Here is a 22,449-nt window from a genome sequence, read left to right on the forward strand (position 1 = left end):
CCTCTCGCTCCCTGATTAAATCTGCCCGCTGTCCCAGTCTCCCTGGTGGGAGTCGATCCCATCCTTTCATTTCTCTGCGTTATCTCGTCCCAATCTAGGCTCGCGTCGCACTGCCCTTTCCCCCTCCTGTACCTGCCAACAACACAGCATCTCCCTTCCCCTTCATTCTTCCCTTGTTTTCATTTTCTCCATTTCGTCTGTCGCCCTTTGCCCTTTTCCCCTTCCTTTTCTGCGTTTCATCTTGCCGTTTTCACTCTCCCTCCGTCCTTCTCTCATCTTTATCTTCCACTCCCGATTCCTTTTTTTCCCGATCACTGTCCCCCCCCCTCCTCCCCCCGTCCTTTATTTTTCTCATTTCCTCCCATTCGCCCTCTTTCGCTGTCTTCCCCTCTCCTTTCGCTCTGATCCTCTTATCTTTCCCTTGCGCTTTCTGTCACTCGCACTCCAAGAGCCCTTTCCCCTCTTTACTTCTTTCCTTCATTCGCTCCATCTCTCTCTCTCTCACTCTCCTTCCCTCCCTCCCTCTCCACCTCCGGGATTTCTCTTCCGATCTGAGTGCAGCTCGCTGACTCTCCGGCTCTTTTTAAACACATTCTCCAAAACCGATCGATCACATGTGACTCTGAGAATCCGAAAATAAAGTCAACACGGGATCAAGGCTTTCCTACATTCAGCTTCCCTCCCCCCCCCCCTCCAACCCCCCTTCTTGACATCCCAGGAACTGAGAAAGAATGAAAACAAAATCCCGAAAAAGAAAATAAAAATTGAGAGAGAGAAAAACTCTTAACCCTGCCGTCTTACGATCCCGGGACTCGAGGAGGAGGAGGGAGAAAAAACAAAATGAAGAACTTGGAAATCCAACCTCTTGTAGCCTACCGCATCCCAACTAACACATCTAGGGACAGAGAGAGACCAAACGAGACGGAGAAAGAAAGCCCGAGCCCGGCCACCGCAGCAAAGCGAAATCCCCCTCGCTCCCTTTCCCTCGGAGAAAGACGGACCCTCACGCCGAGCTCCAAGCTTCATCTCCCGGCTACGACCCCAAGCAGCTGCCGGCACTTCCAGCCCTCACTCCCGCGCTCGCATCGTGGCGTCTCCAGCAGCCCAGCTCTCCTCTCCAATCCCAACCAAATAGATAGATTATTTACTTCATCAGACCGCTTGCAACCCTAAACATTGCATTAAAAAATGACCATAGGGGGGTCGAGACTCTTGTTGACGGCTGGTCAAGATCAGGTTGGTGCGGATGTAAACATACAGGTAAAATAATAATAAACTTCAGTATTCAAAGTTCTGCTCGGATGCGGTTGTATTTATCATGACCATTTGCAAATAATAAAAAAAAGTACAAGTGGGGGGAAAAGAAAGCTTGAGGCTGGCGGAGGAAGAGAGAGAGAAAGAGAGGGGCGCTGGCGATTGACTATAATTAACACATCCACAAAGAAGAAAAGCAAAGTGGCAAGAGGAAAAAAAAAAGTTGAAACTTACGATTTTCCACCGTCTGCTGTTTGTAAAAAGAGAATGGTGTAATCCAGATCAGCTCGTAAAGATCCCATACAAAGAGTCCTCAGGGCCCGGCGACACTCGCATTAGGACAGACAGGACATTCCAGGAGCAAAAATTTCAGCGATCGCGGTGGAAAAGAGGGCGAAACTCGCAATGAAAAAAGTCGATGGATCTTTATTCTGCTAATTAGTTTCCGTGCAAAAATGGCTGTGATTAATTCAGTGCGCATGTGCTTCATTACGAAGGCACGACGGGAAGGGCTAATTAGCGACCTCGGATCAATATTCAAGTGACGCTTTTCGGAGCCTGCCACAAAGTCAGGAATATAGAGATATATATTTATAAAATGAAAAATACTGACTGGTACACAAATGCAAGCGAGAGGGGGGGCCAGGAAATAAAGAATCTACTGTATATGTATAATAATAAGGCGATCTGCTTAAAAATCCAACCCCTCTGCATAGATTCATTAATTCTATTCCTGATTAACAGGGGTCCTTGCTATCTCTTCCCAAGACGTCGTGGCTTTTTTTTTACCCCTGCAAATATTAAGCGATCGTTTTATGGACAGATGATCTTTAATTTCTAATCCTCTTTTTTTTAAATAAGTATTGTTTTAATTGTATTATCTGCAAAACAGTAACAGCACGCCAGCACTCTTGGAAGATTGTAATTTTTAGGGGTTTTGCCACAATGTTGCAAACGCGAGGCGGTGATATTTAAGGTCTTTAGCAGGAAAAAGCTACTATTCAATATTTTGGAATTAATTTATTTTTTGACAATTAGTAGATTTCCCAAGACTAAGCTCTTTTAACTGCTTTTTAAAAAAAGAGAAGTTATATTACTTCTGGATTGATTATTAAACTCTATTTTCTTAAAATTCTTAGAACTTTACGTTTGAAGGCATAGAACTGAGAAATACTTACGAAACTTGCGCTCGGGAAGGTAAATTCCTTTTCCTGCTTCGCGATTTCTAATACAATATTTCATTTCACAAGAACTACACAAGATCCTCATACAATATTTTCGTCTTTTTCTAAATTAATTAGTACTAGTTTTCTCATCAGGTTTAAAAATGCCAATTTCACTGTTTTTGCTTGCTGTGTACTGCTGGGAATCCACATCACTTTAGAAAAGGTTTTTTTTTTGCTTATTCATCTTTTCAATGTATTGTATGCAACATTTACATTGTCAAAACAGCTAATGTTGTAAAATCGGTTCAAAGGCAATTTAAACTGAAATGATAAGAATATTTTGCATTGCATGTGTTCCTCCAACTTTCCCGCTGTCCGCATTGTCTTGAGAGAGTTGATCATTTGAGGGGGAATAATAGGGAAAATAACCATTGCAAGGAACACATTTCAGAAATAAATATATCAGACAAATTTACTGGAAGCAGAGACAGGGAAATCTGGAAAAACCCACACTTGTTTGTACGGGTTATCGTCGGAGTTTTCCTATTGCTACAATTGCTTGAATTGGAATAGAAAGTGTTTTATTCAATGTATTGAGCGGATGTAACGGAATTTGCTGCGATCGATCGGCGATCTTTCGAACAGTTTTCATGCTTGTTTGGAAGTTAATAAAAAATAAATAAACCGACAACACAAATAAAAGCCAAGAGTTTGAACACTGTCGAATACCACATGCATAACCTATATCAACAATTATTAGCTCTGCTGTGTAATTATATAAACCGCTGGATCAATAACAACCATATTTACATTAAATATATAGTGCCCTACGTGTTTTTAAATACAATAACAGAGGCAGGTAGCAAACCATTGCGATTCAAACCCTGGTGAATATATTTTGCATTTCACGTTCTGCTATTTCTGCACACATTTCCCCCAATCAGCCCTTATAAGTTACTGATAAGTCAGCGCTTACACCGAATTAAACATCAGTAAATCTGATGCTGTGCATATTCTTCTCGATTCTTTAACAGAAATACGCGTTGAGGAGGGATGTTTTCTTATGTGACCTATTTATTTAGTGTATTATTATCCGCGGAAATACTTCGAGCTTCTCCCAATCAAGCTACTACATAGGGCAGGAAAATCAGCCTTAAATATATGTTAAAATGATCAATTATTATTTTCCCGCAAGGTTCCCATTCCTGTTTTTATCAATCTATATGTTTAATACATTTCCACGTATGTATAATATACCTTGATGAATAAAACATGAATTGCTAAGAGAGAGGTTGTGTATGGGTAAAAAAGAAATCAGATATTTGGGGGATTGCAAGTCGCTCTTAAAGCGACATGGTGCTAGTTTCCCTGGGCAATCCGGTGCTGGGATTTCAGGACACCGCGGTGCTTGTTTGGGGTAGATCAGCGGGGCCTGGGGTCTCTCTCTCTCTCTCTGTTTTTTTTCTGGATGAAATGATAGTGGAGTTGAATGAATGAAGGATGGGTTGACGGTAGTTGTGTCTGGCTGGGGTTTTGCAGGTGCAATGGCAGCGCCCTCTGATGTTCAACACTGACCGCCCTAAGCACTTCTCATCTCTCCTTCCCAACCTCCTCCACACCCCCAGCTGTAAATATGTACATGCAGCAAACAACAAATCTAACATCTTCTCATAAATACGCCTGACTAGCTGAGCTATTACACGGACTTAGATTGGAACATGGGGGGCGGGGGGGAGAAGAGATACATTTTATTACTCAAAAAGCACATCAAAATAGAAAAGAAAATCTTCTGCGTCGAAATTATTTGCAATATATTTTCCGTTAAAACAGCTAAAGTGGTGCCCTTCCCAATCATTGTTTAATTTGTAAGTGTGTACCCTATACGCCTTGAAACGTTTAAATCGACAAATGTTTCCGTAACTTTCTAAAAATCCGTTTTTTTTAAAATGCGCTTTTAATTTATAATTAAGCAATTTCATGATGCGATTTTAAAACTATATTCGACTTTTTGAAAGTATTTTAAAATTCTTGCGCTGGGCAGGCTCTTCGCCGCCGCAATACGGATTCAATCCATTCAGTTTGCGTTTTAAGGGAGAAATCCTTAATTAATAATTAATCTTGTTTTTAGTAATTAGTATCACCTCAGGTTTATTGTGTAATGATATATTTTTGATCAAGTAAACGAATATTTCAGTGTAAACGGGGCAATTGCGTTAATGCTGTCGCACCAGCGATTAAACCGTTTGCTCAAGTTTAAATGCCCTCTAACAGTTTCAGGAATTTGCTTTGATGTTCTAAATGAGTACATCGAATACTAACGTTGGAAATTACCGTTTGCATTTTACACATTGAGGTGTAGGAGCCAAATGTTACCCTAAAGGGTATTTGTAAATTGCAAACGCCCCGTTTTGTTTTTGTGTGTGTGGAGAGCTGGGAACAATAATAAATATTTGTGAGATAATCTCAAAAAAAGTCGACTGAGGGTTTTTTCCCCCCCCAAACTGATTGTTTTAGGCTTTGATGTCTGCTAAACAATTTTGGCAATAAGATTACAATGGAAATAAATCGGCAGTGTAGAGCGCTGATTCCCATTAACAACATGATGTATGATGCACATTTTAGCATTTCTGTCAAAAACGACTCTTCATTCCTCAAATGAAAAAGGATACATCTTATAAAACGTTTACCTCGAAATAATTTATGCAAATCAAATTTAACAATTTTATCATGGAAAAGGCATGCGATGGCTTTTGAGAAAAAAGGTACCACGCGAAAATAAAACTTTGATGAGTAACCAAGTAGTGTATTTATTTCTCACTTTGAACACGCGGAATGCACTTTCCTAAGTATTTAATGCACAGAAATCGTCTTTATTCCAAGTCACAACGTGTGGATTTCCATTCCAGAGACCTGTGTACTTTTTAGGGTTGAAGAAACAAATTCATCTCGGGGTCTAATTACAAACAAATATCTTAACAGATTGCTACAAAAATTAAGATTTGTACGAATAAAGTCTAATTGGACCATTCCATTCGGTTTAAAATGATATTGGTTCACTGCTGGGCATTAGAACGCGTGTACATTCCTGCTTTATATACCTTTGTAATATGAATGCAATCGACTGAACTATTTCAAGGGGTTTGACCTGCGATGTAACGGTTTTTTATTAATAGTGGACAGTGGAACTCCGACAGATATAACGGAGATTTGATTCGCTACAGGTCCCGAAGGTTGCTCCGAATTTCCTTAGCGATACAAATACATCGCAGTTTATAATCTTACTTGATACCTTTAATAATACAGTACTTACAGTATGATTTTTTTTAAAGGAAGGGGCGAATGTTGGAAAGCAAAACTGACAAACAGTATAATAGATGATGGGGAATAGCTGTTCAGTCGAAAGGATTAGACACTTAAAAAAAGGATAGGTATTTGGCTCAGACTCCACTTCCATGGTCACAGACAGAGGCAGCGCTTTATACTCGAGAAACAGTCAGAGCTGTGCATACGGGCGCAGACAGACACACAGAAACACATACTGAGAGACCTTAACACAACCATGTGATTCATATATTGAAACCCCTGCATCCAATTCACGGATATATTTATTTCTATGTATAACTACATACAAATATACACGTACGCACACGGTATACTATATCATGCATCTACACGTCTAGACCGTGTACATAAGTTACGAACTGATATAACCATGCAAAACGTGCTGCATAATTTATTTTTAATGAAAGCAATATATGTCCCCAATGATCTTTATTAGCAGTAGCATCTTGTCTTTTAAGCTGATGTTACCTACAGCAATACCAAAAACTCCAGCCTTTTCCCTATTTTTCTTGCTGTCATTGGGATGCAAACACACATGGGGAGATCCTTCGGCAGTGCCTTGCAACTGTTCGCTACATACAGTATTCATGTTATTGCAGACAGATCATCAGCCACAAGTTCCCAATAGAGTACAGCGTAAAACTTTTATTTGGATACATCACATCTCCTTCAGACTTCACAACTTTGTGATGCAAGGTTTAACATACAATTTGTTACACTGCTAATTTTAATATGATCTCTATTAATTATTAACAACGTTGCACTGTTATTTCTCGATATAAGCTTATCGAATTAGTTTGGAACTCTTGCAATTTTTCTAATTCGCATTATGGAAGCTTAGCTACTTGGTTGCTGGTTTGAAAAGCTAGAAAAAATGCCATGAAGTAAAGAGGAATTTCCTACAATTTGCATACATATATCAAATATTGTGCAGTTATCAATATTTTATATGTAACGCATGTTGACTTTTACAAACGTTTATTTTCGATGTATGATGTTTTAGAAATCGATGTGTCACAAACAAACTCATTTTCTCATATATACAAAACATATTTGTATGTATCTATTATTATATATTATCCTCAGATAAAAGCACACCGTTCACGGCATTTATTGGTCAAATATAATGATGCACAATTGCACATATTTAGTATTAAACAGATAATATACATTAAATGCAAAATTCATAAATCGACTGTGCATTTAATATAGCAATATATATTTTTTTTGCAATTCTAAGCAATATCAGGCTGCGCTGATCTATTATCCTACGGATTATTCTTATTTATTAAAATCATATGTCTACATTCAACCTGTTTTTTTCCAACCCGCAATACAATATGTGGAACTGCAAGATAATTTAGAACTAAGCGAGTGCAATTTGAGTTTTGAATGCAAATCACTCAATAAAGATAATTGGTAACGGTTTACATATTGCAGTTTGCAAAGCACTGACTGGAGTTTGCTGACCTGTTGCCCTAAAGGTCTATGGCGTCGGTGGTTTCAATGCAGCAACTGAGAGGCTCAGAACAGGGAATTTCCCTTCGCAGCGACCTTCCAGCCAACCACCACCTCACCTGAAGACATCACGTGATCTCCCAGGACGGGGTATTGTGACGTCTCCCACTGACAGGTGACGCGTTCGATTGGAAAGGTTGTCAAAGGTGCTGTTCGCAAAGCGTTGTGGGTGTTGTAGTTCAGCACACTGCTTTAGTCCTAGCTGACTTGCTAGGACTTCGTCCGAAGCAAACTACAATACCCAGAGGCCAAGGCACCGAACGCTTGGCCAGAAAGGTGCACGTTTCCACCAGTATCTAATCTCAATCTGGAAATAAATATTAGTAAGGGATTATTTGCACTTTGTTTCAGTTAGTTATTACTTTACATTGACAGTTCATGCACCGCTCATTTATTTACGTTTCTTTGCAGTACTCGTTTTATCACCTGCTTGTCGTTTGGAACACTGGGGGCTACTACCACAGTGCGGGGCGTGAAGTTTCACCAAACTACTCCAGTTTATACACTGAAGGCACTCTATCGATGAAAGCACGACTTTAAGCACTGAATATTTAACACTGAGGATAAATTATTGATAAAGCTCATCAAAAATACAGACCACAATGTCAGAAAGTACGGGATAATTCAGTGCATGCAATTCTGAAAAAGGCATTTTTCTAAAATAAGCAAATTATTGCCAAGTCTTAGTTTGATCCTAACTTGCTATTAGCATAGCCATTTCTGCGATTTTGAAGCCAGCTATAAGCGGAGTTTTTTGCACCTGTTATATATTTCACACATTGCAGCATCTCGTTGCACCCGAAGATTTTGAAACTAAGTACGAGTATTTTTTTTCCCGTTGATTACCAATAGTATCCGCCTGATTGTGTCACGTTGCGAAATATACTCTGCCCCTGACCCTTCAACTGAAATGCTGAACCTGATTTATGGAACAGCCAATATGTTAGAGAACAGTTTTCACTGTGACTTACTAATTGACATCAGCACGCAACAGCCACCAGTGACAGACATCAAAAGGCTTTGAAAACAAAGAATGTTGCAGACTGATAGCACAAAGGACAAGACACCTGATTCTCGCATAGAAATATGTTCAGTTATTATCCAACTCCTCTTTATTTTGATAATATATATATTTGTACAGTGAAAACAAGTGAAAACACGTACAATTTACAAGTATCTAACAATTAACATCCATAGGTATAATTAAACAAAAACTGATTATTTTCAGGCTTTTATTCCTCTGGTTGCAGAAGTGACTCTGCTCTCACGGTCTTGACCATGGTGTCTGAATCTCTGGGCTAGCTACATTTGTGTAACAATTTTAAAAATGCATCCTGCTGGGGAAAAAAGTCGTGTTTCTCTTTTTCCTCTCTTAATTCAAAGTCACTTATTTGATTGTTCAAAAATATTTTTGGCACTAAATTCAGACTGCTGCATTTTTTACCGTTGCCTAATTTGAATTACTGGATAATTCAATTCTGTTTAGTGCTAAAAACTAAATGGTCAGCAGGAATAGAGTGTACTGACTGTTGTCTGTCACTGTTTATGATTAAGATTTGTACTTTTTGTAGGAATTTATTAAATTACACCAGCAAAATGAACAGTCAAGGAATAACATTCAATTAATGCGATTATTACATATGGTTACTATTTTAAATTAATATCAACCACAATTGACCTGTCGATATTGGAGAATATACCACAATTGCATGATCCTGATTGTGTTTTATCAGTGTTTTATCATATAATATAACCATTTTCTGCTTTATATGTCATGCTCTATTAGAATTTATGTAACAATATGTCAGCTTGGCTCTGAATCATAAGGTCATAGGTTCAGTCCCCCTTCAGGATTTGAGCACATAATCCAAACTGACTCCAGTGCATTACTGAGGGAGCACTTCATTGTCACAGGTAACAACTTTTGGATGAGATATTGAAGTGTGGCCCCATTCACCTGATTAGATGGGTGTAAAAGATACCATAGTGCTATTTGAAGAAGAGCATGGGAGCTTTCTTGGTGTCCTGGCCAACATTAATCCCTCCACCAACATCATGAGAAAAGCAAAGTTACTGATCATTTATCTCATTACTGTATGTGAGACCTTGCTTTGTGAAAATGAGATGCTACATTTGTTTGAAAAAAAAGTGACTGCACTTCAAAAATAATCCATTGTCTTGATAGAACTTTGGCACATCTTAAGGACATGAAAGGCACTATTGTAAATGCACATGTTTTTCTTGAATTTAATTCATTACTGTATTTTGGAAGAAAGAACTTGCATTTATATAGCAGCCTTTATGTCCGCAAGGCACCCCGAATGCCTCACAGCCAGTCATGTCATTTATAAATAAAAACAGAACAATGCTGGAAACACTCAGCAGGTCAGGCCGCATCTGTGGAGCGAACAGACAAGTTAATGTTTCAGATGTGTGGATCCATTGTCAAGCTGAGAGGATACCACCAATGAAAAAGGAACAAAACAAAGGGAAAGTGGAGGGCAAAACACTAAAGTACTTTTGTGAAGTGTAGTTTGCAGGCAAAGTCATAAAGGAGTAGAATTTCTGTGGGGTTTCTCCCAATTTCCCACATAACTTTGGAAGAAGATTGGCAGGATTGGCAGAAATGGCCATTTATGTCATTTTTCTGGGGTTTCCACAAATCTCATGCTGAAGTTACAGAGGGAGATTGGGAGTGTCACTGCAAAAATTACTTTTAGAAAAGGATCTAATTAAGAGACCTAATTGCATATTTAAAAAAAATCATACAACATCTACTTGAATAGTTATTTATATTCTTAAATATTATTTAAAAATGGGTTTTATCTTCAAAACTACTTGGCAAATTTTAATTTCTTAACAGTATCATAACATGATAAATTAAACTGCATCAAAATGCATCGCCTTGCCACTTGCGAAAGGTGCGATTGTGATAAAAATGACAAATGGCATTCCCACCATCTAACACAAAAGCCAAACACTTTTTCTTGAAGCTGCAGTCCTTTTAAAGTGTTGATTGCAATTATACAGGCCATAAATGAACAGGTGTGCTATTAACAAACCATTACTTAATGTTAAACCAATGTATTAAAAGTGTTACTTTGTACCACCACCTGTTACTTGCGATCTGTTCAGCATTGTTTTAAATAAAGTATTTAATTAATTATATACTAATGATCAAATGCTTTCAGGTAAGCATAGTAAACCGTACACTTTAATGTAGTACAGTTTCAGTAATTTTCAATTGCCATATACATAGGGAACATTAAATGACAATAGCATGCTCAAAAATGTGCTTTTACATTAAATACTTTAAGCTTAATATTAAGTCCAGACATTTTTTTCCTGCTAAACTACAGTGAATGCAGTAAATGTTAGCCTTTCCAACAAGACAACGAGTCTCCAGTTTCTAGGCATTCTTAGTAGCTTTTAGCCAGTGGTGTGCATTTTCCCACAGGAAAGCAGCTGCTGCTGGCTGTATAAAGAGCCTGGACTGGAAAGGGTCTATTAATATAATGGTATGCAGTTCTATGTGTTAACAATCGGATCTACACATCAAGATGAAAAGCAATTTCAGTGATAGTACATTCGCTTACTGGTTTTGAAATTGTTTTTTCACAATGATACAGAAATAACATTTTTAGCATGCAAAACCACAGACCATTATAGCATTAGAAGCTTTTCACTCAAAACTCTGCAAGATCCTCAGAGGCTGCGAGCTGCCTTTCAGTTTTGCTGGTATAGTTTACTGGGGGGGGGGAAAAATCCTTTAGGTCGACTAATATCAGCCGTAGGCCACCCAACACTACGATTCTCCAGAGATTTCTTTTTTAGGTGAAACCGTCAGGGATACACTCCCACTGAATCAGTCTCTGGAAATAGTCAACAAGAATCTGGAATAGCTTGGCAGCGATTCAGTGATGATTACTGAATGTTTGTTTAAATCCTTCTGTTTTCTTCGTTCAAAATAATGTTTGAGGTTTCAGCCTGTACTCTGGAACACACGGCAGAGGACAGGGTTGCCAGCTTTCCAGAGCCTTATTAGGAATACAAATTAGGTCATATTCCAATCCAGTGCAGTGCTTAAATAGGATCTCACCCCAGGACACCTTTCATACTTTCCCTGGCTTACTAGGGCTACTATAGCATCAAAAATCATAATAGCAACATAACACAGCAAAACATACTTATTATATAGCTTACATCATAATAATCTGATAATCATAAAACAAAATACAAACACTCCCAATAATTTGATCTCAATTTATCCCACTTTATGTTGTGAAACAGTCCATAATAGGCGAAACACCTCAGCTAACCTGCTTTTAAACTTTTATGCTACGCTGTTCTCCTTTTTTAATTCTTCTTCCCAGAAAAGTGCCTCTCATATTTTGATAATCTTCCTCGACAAAACTGCAAAACAGTTTGACTCAGCACTGTAGACATCATCATTCTTGGTTCAGCTGCTGAGGCACCATAGTGGTATGAAAAGTCGCCCTCCATCTTGCTGGATTGGCAACTTACTTCTGCTCAGTGGTGCATCTTGATGGTACAACCAAGACTTGCAGTTTGATATTCGCTGGAATGTCCTTAAGAGACTAGAATTAGGACTTTAAGCCAGGTCTCTGGCTCCATTGCACAGTGTGTCAACACAATTCACCACTGGATGTGGACTAAATCAACAACAGCAAAAACTTAGATTTATATAGCACCTTTAACATTGAAAAATATCCCAAGCCATATTGCAGAGGTAAATCAGAAGATAACATGCAAACTGTACCTCATCGAGCTATCAATGATCCTGTGAAACTAATACATAGTATATTTGTTCATACTCCAGCATACGACGACCCAGACTTCAGAGTTTATCGATTTCTTTATACATTTGACAACATATCTACACTTCGTTCCTTTTCACTTTGCTGTTTCCTTATAGTACATATGCTTTTTAAAATTTTCTTTCATTGCATTTGTTTATATTTCAAACTCAGTTATCTTGTGTCAGCCTTAGCCAGGGGTAGCACCCTCGCCTCTGCATCAGAGGGTTATGGGTTCAAGTCCTACTACAGAGACTTAGCACATAATCTAGGCTGCCAATTCAGTGCAGCACTGAGGGAATGCTGTACAGTTGGAGGAGCTGTCATTCAGATAAGAGGTCCTTTTAGTCCTCCCAGCTGGATGTAAAACAATCTCATGCCCTATTCAAAGAGCATCAGGGGAGTTCTCCTGGTGGCAATGTCAACATTTATCTCTCAACCACTACCACCACCAAAAACAGATTATCTGGTTATTTATCTCATTGCTGTTTGTGGGACTTTACTCTGCATGAATTAGATGTTGCATTTCCTACATTGCAACACTGACTACAATTAAAAAGTACTTATTTGGTTGTGAAGTGCTTTGAGATGTCCTGAGGTTTTGAAAGGTGCTAATAGAAATACAAGTTATTTCTATTCTCACTGGAAAAGAACAACTTGGGTGGGGAGGGGGAACGTGAGCAAGATATTGCATCACTGTTTCTAGAATCATGAAAGGAATTAGTGTGATGGATAGGGGGATTTTATTTTGTGCGGAACCAGGAGATTAGGCCCAAGAGACATGGTTATAAGGTAAAGAATCTGAAAGCGCAACATAACTCAATTCAAAATTGTCATTAAGAGAGTGAGAAGCGAGGTTTGTAGAAAATAGGAGTGATTGAAGTTGAGATCATTGCACCTTTTAAGGAAAGAATAAATGAAAAATGGAGCAGAGGAAGATTACAGTGCTTTGGGAAGAGAGCGCGGCAGTGGGATTAGTTTTGGATTACTCAAGCAAAAAGCTGGCAAAGATACGATGGGCCAAATGGTCTATTTCTGTATTGTAAATTTCTATGGTAACTTGATGAGTAACGACTTAGCACTTTGAGCTATTAATTTATGGATTTGACTGCCAGCTAGCTCAGTGAATGAAGATTCAATTAAAGTACTCAGAAAAGGAATTGCAATTTTTGTTTGTAGGTTATTTTCTTCTTTAGTCTGTTCCCATTGTGCTCTAAACCATCTGTTATTGAGAATGTAGACAAGTAAGCGGCCTACTCTCAGACCTCTAACAATACTGTTGTGATCTAACTCCTGGGAGCAAGAGCGATCCAGGAATGATTCACCCTCTAATTTTCCCTATGAGTGTGTTGCACCCTCCTGATACTTGCTTCGAGAGATGAGGCTGAGATGAAGAATTCAATGGTGGGGGATGGGATAGAAATGTGTTTCATAATTCCATGATGCAATGTCCTCCAATGCAGCGGAGGGGCATGGAAAGGGACAGGTTCTTGATTTTAAATGGAGTGGAATGGTATGTGCCAAGGAATGAGTCGGATGGAAATAGGTTGCCTGGGTTGTCTGAAGTAAAGACAATGAAGTGAGTTGAATGGACTGAACAGACTTTTCGTATTTAAATCATTTTAAGTCTTCATTCATCTTCAAGTATCAACTTGGCTGACTTAATAGCATTCTCCCCTCTAAGTGACATGGTTGTGAGTTCAAGTCCCACAACGACAGGCTTGACCATATAATCTAGCTGGATACTTCAGTACAGTTTTGGTGGTGTGTTTTATTGTCAGAAATGTTGTCTTTCAGATGAGACATTAAACTGATACCTCATCTGCCTGCTCAGATGGACATAAAAATCCCATGGCACTATGTGAAAAAGAGCAGGAGTTCATTTAGTATATTGCGCCCACTATTCCTCCCTCAAAAACAGATTATCTGGTTATTCATTTGTTTGCTGTTTGTGGAACCTTGCTGTATGTAAAGTGGTTGTCATGTTTGCCCAGATAACAACAGTGACTGTACTTCAACAATAGTCCAATAATTGCAAAGTGTTTTGGGTTGTCTTGATTTGTAATAAGGTACTATGTAAATGTAAGTTCTTTCATTTGTTTTCCTAATCCTCTTTATACCACAATTTAAGTAAAATCATCCATATGGCTGCTAAAGTATGTACAGGGTCTGATAATAAGTTGACTTTTTAAAAACTAATTTGAAGATTTGGGCCTTGCTGGCAAGGGCAGCATTTATTGCTCATCCCTTGTTGCCCTTGGGGAGGTGGTGGTTGGCGTTCTTCATGGACTGCTGCAGTCCATGTGGTAAATGTGCTCCCACAATGCTGCTATGTAGAGTGTTCCGGGGCTTTGACCCAGCAACAATGAAGGAAAGAAAAAAAGGCTTCGATTTATATAGCACCTTTCACAACCACTGGTCGACTCAAAGCACCTTGCAGCCAATTAAGTACTTTTTGAAGTGTAGTCACTGTTGTAATGTAAGAAACGCAGCAGCCAATTTGCGTACAAGCAAGCTCCCACAAACAGCAATGTGATAATGACCAGATAATCTGTTTTTGTTATGTTGATATTATGTTATGTTGAATAGTGATACATGTCCAAGTCAGGATGATCTGTGACTTGGAGGGGATGTTAGAGGTAATGGTGTTCCTCTGCATCGGCTGCCCTTGTTCTTCTGGGTGGTGGAGGCCGCAGGTTTGGTAGGTGCTGCCGAAGAAGATTTGGTGAGCTGCTGCAGTGCATCCTATATATAATACACACTGCAGCCATGGTGCGCCGATGGTGGAAGGAGTGGGTGTTTAAGCAAATAAACAAACGAAACAACATTATAAATATAGCCAGCTGAATATTTATTAATAGTTTGTTAACATTTCATTGAAGAGATTTTCCTCTTTTTACACCATCATCTCACTGACTGTGGATTTGATCCCAGGCCTCCTCCTACATTGCTCTATAATTGAAGTCTAGGAGCTTTCTGTTTGAATTCAACCAGCCCCTGAGTGTCTCTTCCTGTGGGAAAGCACCTCATCCATGTTCAACCACTGCTCTAGATATCGCTGCTGTTGTTAGGAACTCTGTGCGGTGAATCTTGGGTTTCCAAGCAGCTCTCAGTGCCACAGCGGTATCCCACAGATCCACCTTGTGTCTGGATCATTTAACTAAAGCTCCAACTTTGTCCCTGGCCACTTCGTATTTTTGTTACGTTAAAATAGATGTCCCCATTGTCAAGCTTTTAGTTTTTCTCCCACTTTTACAGGTTTTCTGTACTAGGCACCCATCCTGGCTGACAGAGCAGGAAAAGGATTTGCTCCCAGATTCAATAACTTCATATCAATCCTACTCTGAAGAAATGCACAAGGACAGGCTGGGGTGAATTACTCAGAAATTTTTGTCGTGGGGATGTACCTAACCTCCACTTAGTGTCTGTCCCCAGCCATTGGTTGACATTTCCCTTTCGCTTGGGCTTAGTCCTTACCCAGGAAAGCAGAGTCAATATCAAGAACCAATCATTTAATCTTTAAAACTGGGAGGCCAAGTTGATAGAAGTGTAATAAGCATAAGGGAACCTAGCTTTTATATACAGGGGTATAGACTATGAAAAATATATTCCAGTGAGGAGGAAAGGGTATAAGAGAAAAGATAGCCATCCCTGGCTAACTAAGGAAATAAAGGACGGAATCCAATTAAAAACAAGGGCATACAAAGTGGCCAAAACTAGTGGGAGGACATAAGATTGGGAAGCTTTTAATAGCCAGCAAAGACTGACTAAAAAAATGATTACGAAAGTAAACTGGCATGAACTATAAAAACAGATAGCAAGAGTTTCTATAGGCATATAAAAAGGAAAAGAATGGCTAAAGTAAATGTTGGCCCCTTAGAGGATGAGACTGGGGAATTAGTAATGGGGAACATGGAGATGGCAGAAACTCTGAACAAATATTTTGTATCAGTCTTTACGGTAAAGGACACTAACAATATTCCAACAGTGGATAGTCAAGGGGTTATAGCGGGGGAAGAACTTAACACAATCACAATCACTAAGGAGGTGGTACTCAGTAAGATAATGGGACTAAAGGTACCAACGATATAAGTAAAAAAACAAGAGGAGGTCCTACAAGCTGAATTTAGGGAGCTAGGAGTTAAATTAAAAAGTAGGACCTCAAAGGTAATAATCTCAGGATTGCTACCAGTGCCACATGCTAGTCAGAGTAGAAATAGCAGCATAGTTAAGATGAATACATGGCTTGAGGAATGGTGCAAGAGGGAGGGATTCAAATTCCTGGGATATTGGAAACGCTTCTGGGGGAGATGGGACCAGTACAAACCGGATGGTCTGCACCTGGGCAGGACCGGAACCAATGTCCGAGGGGGAGTGTTTGCTAGTGCTGTTGGGGAGGGTTTAAACGAATATGGCAGGGGAATGGGAATCTATGCAAGGAACCAGATGGAAGTAAAATGGGGGGGCAGAAGCAAAAGGTAGAAAGGAAATAAGGAAAGATGGAAGGCAGAGAAATCAAAGGCAAAACTCAAAAAGGGCCACATTACAACATCATTCTAAAAAGACAAAGCGTGTTAAAAAAACAAGCCTGAAGATTCTGTGTCTCAATGCGAGGAGCATTCGTAATAAGGTGGATGTATTAACTGCGCAGATAGCTGTTAATGGATATGATGAAATTGGGATTACAGAGACATGGCTCCAGGGTGACCAAGGCTGGAAACTCAACATCCAGGGGTATTCAATATTCAGGAAGGATAGACAGAAAGGAAAAGGAGGTGGGGTAGCGTTGCTGATTAAAGAGGAGATTAACGCAATAGTAAGGAAGGACAGTAGCGTGGATGATGTGGAATCTATATGGGTAGACCTGCAGAACACCAAAGGGCAGAAAACGCTAGTGGGAGTTGTATACAGACCACCAAACAGTGGTAGTGAGGTTGGGGATGGAATCAAACAGGAAATTAGGGATGTGTGCAATAAAGGTACAGCAGTTATCATGGGTGACTTTAATCTAAATATAGATTGGGCTAACCAAACTGGCAGCAATACGGTGGTGGAGGATTCCTGGAGTGTATAAGGGATGGTTTTCTCGATTAATATGTTGAGGAACCAACGAGAGAGCTGGTCATCCTAGACTGGGTGTTGTGTAACGAGAGAGAATTAATTAGCAATCTTGTTGTGCGAGGCCCCTTGGGGAAGTGTGACCATAATATGGTAGAATTCTTCATTAAGATGGAGAGTGACACAGTTAATTCAGAGGCTAGGGTCCTGAACTTTGATGGTATGAGACGTGAATTGGCTAGGATAGACTGGCAAATGATACTTAAAGGGTTGACGGTGGATAGGCAATGGCAGACATTTAAAGATCACATGGATGAACTTCAACAATTGTACAACTCCATCTGGCGTAAAAATAAAATGGGGAAGGTGGCTCAACCATGGCTAACAAGGGAAATTAGGTATAGTGTTAAATCCAAGGAAGAGGCATATAAATTGGCCAGAAAATTCCGCAAACCTGAGGACTGGGAGAAATTTAGAATTCAGCAGAGGAGGACAAAGGGTTTAATTAGGAGGGGGAAAATAAAGTATGAGAGTAAGCTTGCAGGGAACATAAAAACTGACTGCAAAACCTTCTATAGATATGTGAAGAGAAAAAGATTAATGAAAACAAATGTAGGTCCCTTGCAGTCAGAATCAGGTGAATTTATAATGGGGAACAAAGAAATGGCAAACCAATTGAAAAAAATACTTTGATTCTGTCTTCACGAAGGAAGACACAAATAATCTTCCGGAAATACCAAGGGTCCGAGGGTCTAGTGAGAAGGAGGAACTGAAGGAAATCCTTACTAGTCAGGAAATTGTGTTTGGGAAATTGATGGGATTGAAGGCCCGATAAATCCCCAGGGCCTGATAGTCTGCATCCCAGAGTACTTAAAGAAGTGGCCCTAGAAATAGTGGATGCATTGGTGGTCATTTTTCTACATTCTATAGACCTTAGATCAGTTCCTATGGATTGGAGGTTAGCTAATGTAACCCCACTTTTTAAAAAATGGAGAGAACAAACAGAGAATTATAGACCAGTTAGCCTGACATCGGTAGTGAGAAAAATGTTGGAATCAATTATTAAAAATCAAACAGCAGCGCATTTGGAAAGCAGCGACAGGATCGGTCCAAGTCAGCGTGAATTTATGAATGGGAAATCATGCTTGACAAACTTCTAGAATTTTTTGAGGATGTAACTAGTAGAATGGACAAGAGAGAACCAGTAGATGTGGTGTATTTGGATTTTAAAAGGCTTTTGATAAGGTCCCACACAAGAGATTAGTGTGCAAAATTAAAGCACATGGTATTGGGGGTAATGTATTGACGTGGATAGAGAACTGGTTGGCAGACAGGAAGCAAAGAGTAGTAATAAACCGGTCCTTTTCAGAATGGCAGGCAGTGACTAGTGGGATACCGCAAGGTTCAGTGCTGGGACCCCAGCTATTTACAATATACATTAATGATTTAGATGAAGGAATTGAATGTAATATCTCCAAGTTTGCAATGACTCTAAGCTGGGTGGCAGTGTAAGCTGTGAGGAGGATGCTAAGATGCTGCAGAGTGAATTGGACAGGTTAGGTGAGTGGACAAATGCATGGCAGATGCAGTATAATGTAGATAAATGTGAAGTTATCCACTTTGGTGGCAATAACCAGGAAGGCAGAATATTATCTGAATGGTGACAGATTAGGAAAAGGGGAGGTGCAACGAGGCCTGGGTGTCATGGTACATCAGTCATTGAAAGTTGGCATGCAGGTACAGCAGGCGGTGAAGAAGGCAAGTGGCATGTTGACCTTCATTGCGAGAGGATTTGAGTAGAGGAGCAGGGAGGTCTTACTGCAGTTGTACAGGGCCTTGGTGAGGCCACACCTGGAATATTGTGTACAGTTGTGGTCTCTTAATCTGAGGAAGGACATTCTTGCTATTGAGGGAGTGCAGCGAAGGTTCACCAGAGTGATTCCCGAGATGGCAGGCCTGACATATGAAGAAAGACTGGATTGACTTATATTCACTGGAATTTAGAAGAATGAGAGGGGATCTCATAGAAACATATAAAATTCAGATGGGAATGGACAAGTTAGATGCAGGAAGAATGTTCCCAATGTTGGGGAAGTCTAGAACCAGTGGTCACAGTCTAAGGATAAGGGGTAAGCCATTTAAGACCAAGATGAGGAGAAACTTCTTCACTCAGAGAATTGTGAACCTGTGAAATTCTCTACCACAGAAAGTTGTTGAGGCCAGTTCGTTAGATATATTCAAAAAGGAGTTAGATGTGGCCCGTATGGCTAAAGGGATCAAGGGGTATGGAGAGAAAGCTGGAATGGGATACTGAAGTTGCATGATCATCCATGATCATATTGAATGATGGTACAGGTTCGAAGGGCTGAATGGCCTACTCCTGCACCTAATTTATATGTTTCTATGTTTCTATTCCCTTGACCTGATGGCTTGCATCCTAGGGTCTTAAGAGAAGTAGCGGCAGGGATTGTGGATGCATTGGTTGTAATTTACCAAAATTCCCTGGATTCTGGGGTGGTCCCAGCAGATTGGAAAACTGCAAATATAATACCGCTATTTAAAAAAGGATGCAGACCAAAAAGAGGAAACTATAGACCAGTTAGCCTGAGATCTATGGTTGGGAAAATGTTGCAGTCCATTATTAAAGAAACAGTAGCAGGACATTTGGAAAAGCAAAATTCGATCAGGCAGAGTCGGCATGGATTTATGAAGGGAAAGTCATGTTTGACAAATTTGCTGGAATTCTTTGAGGATGTAACGAACAGGGTGGATAAAGGGGAACCAGTGGATGTGGTGTATTTGGACTTCCAGAAGGCATTTGACAAGATGCCACATAAAAGGTTACTGCAAAAGATAAAATTTCACGGGGTTGGGGGGAATATATTAGCATGGATAGAGGATTGGCTAACTAACAGACAACAGAGAGTTGGGATAAATGGTTCATTCTCTGGTTGGCAATCAGTAACTAGTGGGGTGCCGCAGGGATCATTGTTGGGACCCCAACTATTTACAATTTATATTAACGACTTGGAAGAAGGGACTGAGTGTAACGTAGCCAAGTTTGCTGACGATACAAAGATGGGAGGAAAAGCAATGTGTGAGGAGGACTCAAAAAATCTGCAAAATTTTGGCAGATGGAGTATAATGTTGGAAAGTGTGAGGTCATGCACTTTGGCAGAAAAAAAATCAAAGAGCAAGTTATTATTTAAATGGTGAAAGATTGCAAAGTGCTGCAGTACAGCAGGACCTGGGGGTACTTGTACATGAAACACAAAAGGATAGTATGTAGATACAGCAAGTGATCAGTAAGGCCAATGGAATCTTGGACTTTATTACAAAGGGGATGGAGTTTAAAAGCAGGGAAGTCTTGCTACAGCTATACAGGGTATTGGTGAGGCCACATCTGGAATACTGCGTGCAGTTTTCGTTTCCATATTTACGAAAGGATATACTTGCTTTGGAGACAGTTCAGAGAAGGTTCACTAGGTTGATTCTGGGGATGAAGGGGTTGACTTATGAGGAAAGGTTGAGTAGGTTGGGTCTCTACTCATTGGACAAGAATGAGAGATGATCTTATCGGATCGTATACGATTATGAGGGGGCTTGACAAGGTGGATGCAGAAAGGATATTTCCACTGATGGGGGAGACTAGAACTAGAGGGCATGACCTTATAATAAGGGGCCGCCCATTTAAAACTGATATGAGGAGAAATTTGTTCTCTCAGAGGGTTGTAAATCTGTGGAATTCACTGCCTCAGAGAGCTGTGGAAGCTGGGACATTGAATAAATTTAAGACAGAAATAGACAGTTTCTTAAACGATAGGGGATAAAGGGTTATGGGGAGCGGGCAGGGAAGTGGAGTTGAATCCATGATCAGATCAGCCATGATCTTATTGAATGGCGGAGCAGGCTCGCGGGGCCGTATGGCGTACTCCTGTTCCTATTTCTTATGTTCTTATGTTCTTATGAAAGGGATAATGCTAAGCTGATAGAAATAAAAAAAAGACTTATATAGTGCCTTTTATGACCACCGGACGTCCCATAATTGGTTAGGCTGCAGTTATAATACTGTGTCCAGTTTTGGGAGTCCTACTTTAGGAAGGATGTCTAGGCCATGAAAGAATGCAGAAGAGATTCATTAAAATTATACCAGAGACGAGAGGCTTTAGTTGTGAGGAGAGACCAGAGAAACGGAATCTATTTTCAGTGGTACAAAGAAGATTAAAAGAATCTTTGTTACAGCTAATCAAAATTATGAGGGGTTTTGTTGAAGTAGATAGGGGAAACTCTTTCCATTGGTAAGTGAGTTGGTAACTATAAAGCATAAATTTACGATCTTCACCAAAAGAACAAAGGGATAATTCTTTCCAATGCATTCATTTGTTAGGACATCGAATGCCCTACCAGAACCAAGTAGTGGAAGCAGAACCAGAGCAGCTTTTAAAATGGAAGTGGATAAACATTTACAACATTAGAAAAAGGTATGGTATGGCAAAAGTGTAAAAAGAAAAAAATAGACTTGCAAATTTTAGCGCTTTTCACAATCTCAAGATGTCCCAAAGCGATTTACAGCCAATGAAGTACCTTTGAAGTATAGTCATTGTTGTAATGTAGGAACGGAGGAATATCAGGTGTAATGGAATGAGAGTGAGATTAAGTGGATTGCTCTTTCACATTGGCAATGCAGGCCTGATGGGCTGAACGGCCTCCTACTGACAAGTGTTCTGTGGCAGGTGGAAGGGAAGGAAACCTATCAGTAAACCCGCAACCCCCCCCTGCACCGACCGCTCACCCCCCACACCACCCCCCCACCCAGCACCACAGCCAAAGAGAAGCTTGAAGATAAACATTAGTTGAGACTGGGATTAAACTTGGCTCTCTAAACTAGATTCCTGGTCATCCTTAAAACCTTTGCATTTAATTTATTTTGAACATTTTGAACATTTCAACAACTGAAATAAAATCTAGATTCTCACTTTTGGGGATTGCATTGAGTTTTCCCCATTCTCATTCAGTATGTTATATTTTTATTTTCATTGGACTGTATTTCATTCTTTTTTTAAATCTTTTTCTTTATAATTTTATGATACTTCATATGCAGAAGCTGGGAAGGTTGAAGATTAAGTGGGAAAGAGGGCAAAAGGTCAATGGAGAAGGTTTGCTCTGTTTGTTATTTGTAGTGAAACCATATTCGGAATTGATAGAAACATAGGGCCCATGTTTCCGCCCTCTGGAAAAACGGCGCCTCTCCATAAGGTGCGCCGACTTTCTGGAATAAAAAGGGCGCTGAAAAC

General features: G+C 39.8%; 1 protein-coding gene across 1 annotated transcript in view; it reads right to left on the minus strand.

The window, feature by feature from the left end:
• LOC139278215 (zinc finger homeobox protein 3-like) overlaps positions 1-1,663 on the minus strand; it is a 144,817-nt gene extending 143,154 nt beyond the window's left edge. The window contains exon 1 of the mRNA XM_070896862.1: positions 1,489-1,663. The gene's annotated coding sequence lies outside the window, so the exon portion shown is untranslated. The remainder of the gene's footprint in view (positions 1-1,488) is intronic.
• Positions 1,664-22,449: the final 20,786 nt, after the last annotated feature.

This window comes from Pristiophorus japonicus, chromosome 13, assembly GCF_044704955.1.
Source record: "Pristiophorus japonicus isolate sPriJap1 chromosome 13, sPriJap1.hap1, whole genome shotgun sequence".
Taxonomy (NCBI): domain Eukaryota; kingdom Metazoa; phylum Chordata; class Chondrichthyes; family Pristiophoridae; genus Pristiophorus; species Pristiophorus japonicus.